Source organism: Lolium rigidum, chromosome 4, assembly GCF_022539505.1.
Source record: "Lolium rigidum isolate FL_2022 chromosome 4, APGP_CSIRO_Lrig_0.1, whole genome shotgun sequence".
Lineage (NCBI taxonomy): Eukaryota > Viridiplantae > Streptophyta > Magnoliopsida > Poales > Poaceae > Lolium > Lolium rigidum.
The window spans coordinates 161,123,024-161,132,072 of NC_061511.1; positions in this window are offsets into that span (position 1 = coordinate 161,123,024).

Consider the following 9,049-nt stretch of genomic DNA (forward strand, 5'->3'; position numbering starts at 1 on the left):
GGTCAGGAAACGGGGAGGCACGCTACGGTTCGGCCGGAAAGGTGGCAGCTGGCTGGCGGGATGGTTGGTGCAGCCCACGCAAGCATGCCGTGGCAAATGGCTGGCACCGGCGCACCGCCCGGGTTCACCTAGCTAGCTGCTGCACCTGCACTGTTTTCTCTCGTTTCCCTCTCGAGGAACCAAGATGCAGCCGGGAACACTGTTGCACTCCATTGCCATCGCAGTTCCCAGCGCAGCCGTCCGGATCTTGTCTGCGGACGAACAGCCGGCGTGCCCGTGCCACGATTCTCGGTGTTGCTTGCATTTACCACTTCTTTATGGCCCCGGATCAACTGGCTACGTACTCCCTACTACACTACTTTTTTTTCAATGGGAAAGGTTTCGAAGGATCCAGATTTTGCATTAGTCAAGTAATAGTACACTTTTCACATAAAAAGGTCTCACATGAAAAAAAAATTACAACCAGACCATAAAAATACGACCAAGTCCAAGAACGCCGGCAAAGATTTACCACCATTCGCAACCGCCTCCACGAATACTAACTAGGCCACTTGGGTCAGTCAAGACACCGGTTGCCGCAGTGAGGCAGATGAAGATACTCAGACGTGCTAAAGCATGGCGAGGCCAAGCCTATGGTGATGTATAGTTGGGGCCAGATGATACCATAACTTGGAGATAGCCACAACGATCGCAAAATCATCACCTGGCCAAGCCATATTTCCTCACTCGCACCAATCATCGGTAGTCACTTCCTCGCCACTACGGTCGGCCAAGTGGATTAAAGGAAGCTGGAGATCGCCGATAGGGAGTAGGCATCGCTTCTTTGAAGAGCTAGGCCAGAGCTCTCCTTGGTAGTGTTGCGGTCAGAAACCCACCGGCGGGCAGCGACTGGCAACACCGTAGAGCCGGGAATCTCCCAGGACTGCGGCTGGCCCTGGTCCCTCCGAGCGACGGCCCGCAAAGCCTCTCGGTCACACGTCCGATGCTCGGTCGCAAGGGCGTGCCACCCGACCTATACCTGGTCGGGAAGGTGTTGGATGATGCCTCGCTTAGTTTCCTCGCATGGCATACACGTAAACATTAAATACGAGCCTCGATCGGCTCTCGAGTTATCTCGTGAATCGGCTCAAAGAGCCGATCCACCCATGATTCGTACGAGGTGTACGAATATATGGTGGTCCTGCTTGATCAAGATAAAGCTAAAGCGATCTACGACGATTTAGGGTTTTCACCGCATAATTGGATCATCCTACTCACGATTGGGCCTCGCGCTCGCGTACGGTGATCGTAAGCCGATCCTAGACAGGGCCTAAAAACCAACACGAGGTTGATCCCCGAACATCCTCGTCTAGGGCTAGCAAACTACACCCTACACGCCGCTGGATCCTCCAACCCTTTGTAAGGCCTAACTATTGCGGATATTAAACTAATCCTTGAAGAACAAGGAGCAACCGTAACGGATCGGATCTACTAAACAATGATCAAGCGGGATGCCGCCCCTACACCTAAGATAGGTGTAAGGGCGGCTAGATGTATAAGGGTTGCACTACGACAGCATACGATACGAAGAACAATGCTAACCCTAACACATCTAAGATAACTACGTTGCTCGCCATCAAAAAGGCTTCAGCACGAGCAACGCATGAACAACGTAATAAGCTTACGCTGCCTAGATCGCAAGATGCGATCTAGGCAGCATGGTGCTTACCGGAAGAAACCCTCGAGACGAAGGAGTTGGCGATGCGCCGAGATTGATTTGTGTTGAACGTTGGTTGTTGTTTATTTCATAAACCCTAGATACATCTTTATAGTCCGGGGACTTTCTAATTCAGCGTGCACCTAACCGTGCACGGGTAAAACTCTAACTTCTCACCGACACGTATCCTACTATGGTACAGATACACGGGCAATTAGCCCAAACTTGGTACACAAGGCCGATTCATGTATTTCTTCTATATATATTCTTCAAGCCCATCTCCAATCGCGGCCCACCTCTGATCCGGTCAAATTCTGGTGATAACACATGCCCCCCTGGTTTTGGAAATAACATTTTCCAAAATCATTACGCTTTCCCTTCGTCGGGTCATGTCGTGGCAGAGCAGAACTGCCGCAGTATCCTTCATTACGATGCCTTGCCTCTTCCACTTCTCCGCGTGGCCTGCGAATTTTTTCTTCTGTCGGGCACCACTTCCTCGGAAACTGCTGTGGCATTGAACCTTCACTCGCATCCTTTATTTAACCGCGTCGAGCAGTTCGTCCTTTCACCCTCCTGCTCCGTACTAGCCATCGGCAAAGCACCCCCATTCCTCCATAGCCATGTCTTCTTCCTCCTCCTCAAACCTCTCCGATGTATCATCTCCCTTCCGTGAGCCAACGCCAGAGTGGGGCTCGTTGGCGGCGCACGACATTCTCGCCCCAACGACGTGGGACAAGGAGGAGCACGATTCCTCCATCTGGTCCGAGGATGACAAATCCTTGACCGATGGAGAGGACGACCTCCGATTCCTCGTCGACGGGGAGGAGGAGGCGGAGAGTGAGGACGACTGCTTCTCCTGGGACGACTACACCTCCTCCGAGGAAGAGGTGGAGGATGACGACGACGACTCCCTCGAAGGTTACCCACCGGCAAAGCGCTTCCGCGCCTGGTGGGACGACGACAGCGATGACGACGATGAGGAAGACGAAGCTCCCGTAGAAGGCTATGGGAGCAGCGATGAGGAGCCTATCAGCAGCTGCGCCGGCGGAAGTGACGACGGCGACGAGGGCAGCAACGGCCCATAGATTAGGGACTAGTAGTAGTAGTCGGCTTTTGCCCTTTCTTCCCCGAGCAATCATCTCCTTCTTTGTAAGAAATCCCACCATTAATGAAGGGAGTATTCCCCAAGTAGTCGATGACTTATCCCAAAAATTATGATTGAGCTCGCCCTTCTAGAGTCGATGACAATGCATCGGCTTTTATTATTCTGAAGTCGATGTCCGTACATCGGCTGTACGCATACTGTTGTCCCTTCATGCTTGTATACTGAAGTCGATGTCCGTACATCGGCTGTAGTTTTTTTTTTACTGGCCGATCTTGAAATCGGCCTCCATATCTCACTGCCCATCCTCCCACATGCTTGGGAAATACTTCTTGAGATGTTGGCCATTGACGGCCACTGGGAACTTCACACCATCCAACTGTTCAAGCATGTAGGCATTGCCCTTCGTAACCTGGATGACTTTGTAAGGACCGTGCCAATTAGGAGACCATTTTCCGTATGCTTTATCCCCGGTTCCTAGTGGCAACACGGCTTCCCATACTAGATCGCCAACTTGAAACTCCTTTGGCCTTACCTTTTTATTGTATGCCCGAGCTACTTCGGCTTTGTTCTCTTTAATCTTCTCTAACGACCAAAGTCTAAGTTCCGTTGCATCCTCAATAGTGTCACTCATCAGGGTTGCATATTCCTCAGGTGTTAGGTCATTCTGAAACGTGACACGTCTTGACCCAGCCGTAATCTCCCACGGTAATACGGCTTCCTGCCCATAGATAAGCTGGTACGGCGAAGTCTTTATAGCTCCATGGCATGACATGCGATAAGCCCACAAAGCCTCTGATAACGTCTCGTGCCACACCCTGGGGTTTTCCTCGATCTTCCTCTTAATCAGCTTGATCGGGCTTTGATTGGATGCTTCAGCTTGCCCGTTGGCTTGAGCGTAGTATGGAGACGATCGGATTAGCTTAATCCCCATGTCATCACAGTAACTTTCCGAATTCTTTAGAAACAAAGACCGAACCTCCATCGGTCGTGATGGTTTGGGGAATCCCGAACCTATGAATGACATGTTCTTTGACAAATTGGATAACATCTTCCGATTTTACTTTCTTCATGGGTACGGCCTCCACCCATTTGGTGAAATAATCTGTAATGGCCAGAATCCACTCGTGGTTTTTGCTTGACGGAGGATGTATCTTGCCGATCATATCCATGCCCCAACCTCGAAATGGCCAAGGTTTGATGATGGGGTTCATTGCCGACGCGGGTACCATCTCGGATTTTCCCGAACATCCGACACGCTTGGCATCCCTTGTAGTAGTTGAAGCAGCTCTTCCAAGCATGGTAGGCCAATAAAACCCCGATCGCCTAATTAACCACTTCATCTTATGGGCCGATTGGTGAGTTCCACAGGCGCCTTCGTGCACCTCATGTAAGAGCCGATTAGACTCGCTTGGTCCCGTGCACTTAAGTAGTAACCCTTCCAACGTCCCGTAGAACATGTCATCTCCTATGAGGACATATTTCATAGCCCTGTATCTTATCCTTTTGGGTGCCCCCGAGCCGAATCCTTCAGGTAATTGAAGATATCGGCTCTCCAATCGTCCCTGTTCCAGAACCGCACCTCGAACTTCCGACCCGTCGAGTACGTCCCTGTATCCTGACGCCATCTGTGCGAGATCATTGGCGTCGGTATTCTGAGACCTTGGGACCCAATTGAAATTGATGTACCGAAAATGTGTCATCAACTCATGACACTCCACCCAATATGGGAAAAGTGATTCACTCTCGCACTTGTATTCTTCCGTGAGTTGAGAGATCACCAACTTCGAGTCTCCAAAAAGCTCCACTGCCTCTGCCCCGGCTTCCAACAGCAACTCCATCCCCTTGCGCACCGCCTCATATTCAGCAACATTGTTGGTGCAAGGTGCAGCTAGCCTGATGGCGAAAGAATATGTTGCCCCCCGAGGCGACACGAGCAGAATGTCGATGCCACAACCATCGTCACAAGCCGATCCATCGAAGAACATAGCCCACGCACGTACATATAGTGCCGCTATATTAGTGTTAATCCGCTCAGCTATAATATCGGCCAACGCTTGTCCCTTGACTGCTTTCGCAGGCTGATACCGAAGGTCGAACTCCGTCAGCGCGAACATCCACTTACCAAGCCGTCCTTTCAACACAGGGGCCGACAGCATATGCTTGACAACGTCCGACTTGCAGATGACGATGATTTCTGCCGTCAAAAGGATGTGGTGGAGCTTGGTGCAGGTGAAGAACAGGCAAAGACAAAGCTTCTCGACCTCAGGATACCTTGTTTCCGCGTCCAACATCCTTCTCGCCGAGGTAGAAGACGACCTTTTCAACACCCTCATAAAGTTGCAACACCACCGAAGCGATGGACGTGTCAGCTACTGACAAGTAGATATAGAACGGCCTGTCTTGTTGGGGTGGGACTAGCACAGGTGGCGTTGTTAGATACCGCTTAATCTCGTCAAACGCCTGCTGCTGTTCTGCCCCCTGCCGAAACTCGTCATCGGATTTAATCTTCACCAACGCCATGAACGGCTCGATTCGTCCCGACAGTTAGAGATGAATCGGCGGACGAAGTTGATCTTGCCGATAAGACGTTGGAGCTCCTTCTTCGTGGTGGGCGGCCGCATGGTACGCACCGCCTCCTGACTTTTCAGGCCGATCTCAATTCCTCGTTCATGAACCAAAAATCCTAGGAACTGACCGGCCGTCACACCAAAGGCACACTTCTTTGGATTCATTCTCAGTCCGAACTTCCGAGTTCGGTCTAGGATGCGTCGCACATCACCCAAGTGTCCCTCCATGGAGACAGACTTGACTACCACGTCATCGATGTAGATTTCCACCAACTTGCCGATCGGATCGTGAAATATATAATTCATGGCTCTTTGATACGTTGCACCAGCATTCTTCAACCCAAAGGTCATGACCACATATTCAAACAAGCCTACTGCCCCGGTACTCTGAATGCGGTCTTGTGTATGTCTTCTCGGAGCCATGAAGATCTGGTTATAGCCGGCGTTGCCATCCATGAAGCTTAAAACCTTGTGGCCAGCAGCTGCATTGATCAATGTTTCGCCACGGGCATCGGATACTCATCTTTTGGAGTGGCTCGTTAAGATCTCGAAAATCGATGGCCACACGGCACCGGCCGTCCTTCTTTTCTACGAGAACGATACTCGGAGATCCATTCGAGCATACCCGCATGGCCTGATGAACCCGGCGGCCAACATCTTCTCGATCTCTTTCTTGACCTCTTCCAGGATTTCAGCCTTCATCTGACGTGCTCGTTGTTGGAACGGCCGAAACCCTTTCTTGAGGGGAAGCCGATGTTCAATGATGCTCCTGTCCAACCCGGCATCTCTGTGTAATCCCATGCAAAGCAATCCGGGTATTCTTTTAGCGAGCTATCATCTGACCCCTAAGATGTGGATCTAACTTCTTGCTGATAAAGGTTGGACGCGGCTTATCTCCAGGACCGATGTCGACTTCCTCTAGTTCGTCAGCCGATGTAAACCCATATCCTAGCTTTCCGTCCCCTGTGAGGTCGACACCAAATACGGGGAGAGCGTGTGGGACGGGTAATGCGGGCCGAACGCTGGAATCGGCCTTCCTCTTGATTGTAACCAGGATTTTTTGGAGGTGTCGGGGCCGATCGCGTGGAACAGCTTCCTCCTGGACTTTGCTGTGAGAGCAGCTGCCCTCGTCTCTGTTCTTACCAGGGTGGTTCCCGAGCCCTATCATGTTGATGTCGAATGAGGATCTTGGCTGGCACCCTCCAGGGTAAGTGCGCTCCACCATGTTAACGGTGGATGCCGGTGAAATCGGCACTCCTGGTGCTGCCAACGCGAACGGCAGCGGCGGACGGGACTGGAGTGGCATCTCTCCTTGGTACGTCCCCAGAGCTGGTCCCGACGGAGAATATTGATGGCTCATGATTTCCTGGATCACGCGCAGAGCGACACGTGCGGTGACCCAGCGTACCACTGCATGATGTAGTACACAAGTCGTTGACATAACACAAGTGAAACACCGTTCCACTCATATTACATCTCTCAGAGTGGTACAACAGAAACATATGCGAGTCCAAGGTATGTCTATAGAAGTACACACGAGCTGTTTACATAAGATCAACACAACCTCCTACTTTACAGTGAGGTAAAACTTCAAATAAAGCTCTAGAAGAACGACTCGTAGACTATCGTATTGCTAACTCAAGTTTAAGAGCTACTTGGCTTGCTATAGAAATCTAGCTACTTAGGTGCTAGGATTAGTGACATAGGCATCCCAAATGGGCCTGCCTAATATAGTACCCGGGGTTTATTGAAGGCCCACTACCCGAAGAATAAGAAGACTCGAGAGTCCAAGATGTATTTAAGGAAAAGATAGAGTTGTAATAGGAAGTGTTATTTGTAATCCGGCGGGATGAGTTAGAAACCATCCCGGACTCGTAATCCTTGTATAGCACGAATCCCTCGGCTCCACCTATATAAATGGGGGGTCGAGGGACGAGAAGATCATCGAATCATTGTCTGCAAACCCTAGTTTTTATATTCGTCGAGTACTTTTCGGCTGAAACCTTCGAGATCTACTTGCCCTCTACTTCTAACTAAACCCTAGCCTACAATCCATAGGCATTGACAAGTTAATCCCTTGTCAATTAGGGAAAGGTTCCCTTTTATTACTAGTCTAGGTTTCCATCATAGCTGATGCAGAAGTTGACTCCATTGACTTCTTTGATTGGATTCTTCATCTTGTTGCAGTTGACTCCTCTGTCTTCGAGTTCCACGGTAGTTTCTCCTTCGGTGCCTTGATCTAAGAAGGGGGTTCAAATGGGATAGAATGAGTACGAGCGTACTCAGCAAGTTCATATTAGGAAATAGGTGTATCATGCACTAGCTACAGCCATAGACCAGAAAGTCGTAGGCCAATGCAAGTTTTCATAAACATTTCTTCAAAAGGTTTATTTTATTCGAAAACTATGCCCGTCGGTCTTCACGAGTTGACTAGAACTTCGTGGAGTTCCTTTCTGCCGCGTTCGCAGCTTCCTTCCCGGAACGAGGAGTGACAAGTCACAATTCTTGATACCCTCTCGCAGAGGTGCGTTACTTTACCCCACAAGAGATCTTAGCCATGTTGCCGGCCGAGAGTATGTCCCCGTCCACACTTCCTTTGGTGTGAGGCCCGGTATAAGATCCAAGCCAATCACCGCCTTCTCCGCGACCCCTGCAAACCCACCCTTTTGTCCGACCGTACACCTCCAGTAGACTTCCCCGATAATACGGCTTTACTCATGGTGTACTCCGGACAATCCCTCATAGATGGTAGAGATTAACATCACTAATGGATGGGGATTTAAAAGGATATCCCAACCTATTGCGGCAGTGCCTCCAACACCCCACCGTCTCTACCATCCGTTGGCGTGCAGAAGGGAAAAGATACAACCGACTTCCCGAGAGCCATTATAGATCTTATGGATAACGCGATATGTACTGGCGCTAGAATCAACTGGACGGCATTGGTAATTAATCCTAGGGTGATATAACCCATTGCAATGGAACCTCCACCATATCAACACATACCATGGTTCCATTGCCCACCACATAGTCATATTCATAATTGTAAAATAATATTTGCTTTTCAATGCATGAGTGATAAGTATAGTACTTTGCATATAGTTTGATAAAAATAATCAAATCACATGAGCAAGCGATGAACTTGCCTTTCTTGACTCGCAAGATTATGCGGGCAAAAGCTTCGATACGTGATAACTCCAAATGCTGAAATACCATCATCGTCCGGTAAGGACAATGTTTAAAGAACCGGCAAAGATGCTATAATGCATAATATGAGATGCAATCGTCCCGAGCGTAACCTAATCTCGATGATTTAGGATGGATGAGTTGTAAAGATTTCTTTAGGGTGTGTTGCACTTTTAGGATGGTTCTCAAACAAGGTTCTTATTAGGGTTTGGTTATATTAGCATCAAAATCAAGTGATATAAGACATCATAACAATCATACACATAAAGAATAGTAGTGGAATAATATGTGAAGAACAGTTGTCAATTTTAAGTTCTACAAGACATGCTGGTTGATGATTACTTGTATTATACTTCAAAAGAATAACTTTTGAAGAACATGTTGTTTAAGAATGTTGACGTCAGAAACCCCCTGGCGGGCAGAGACGGGCAACACAGTAGAGCCGGGAACAACTAGGGCTGCGGCTGGCCCCAGTCCCTCAGAGCGACGGCCCGC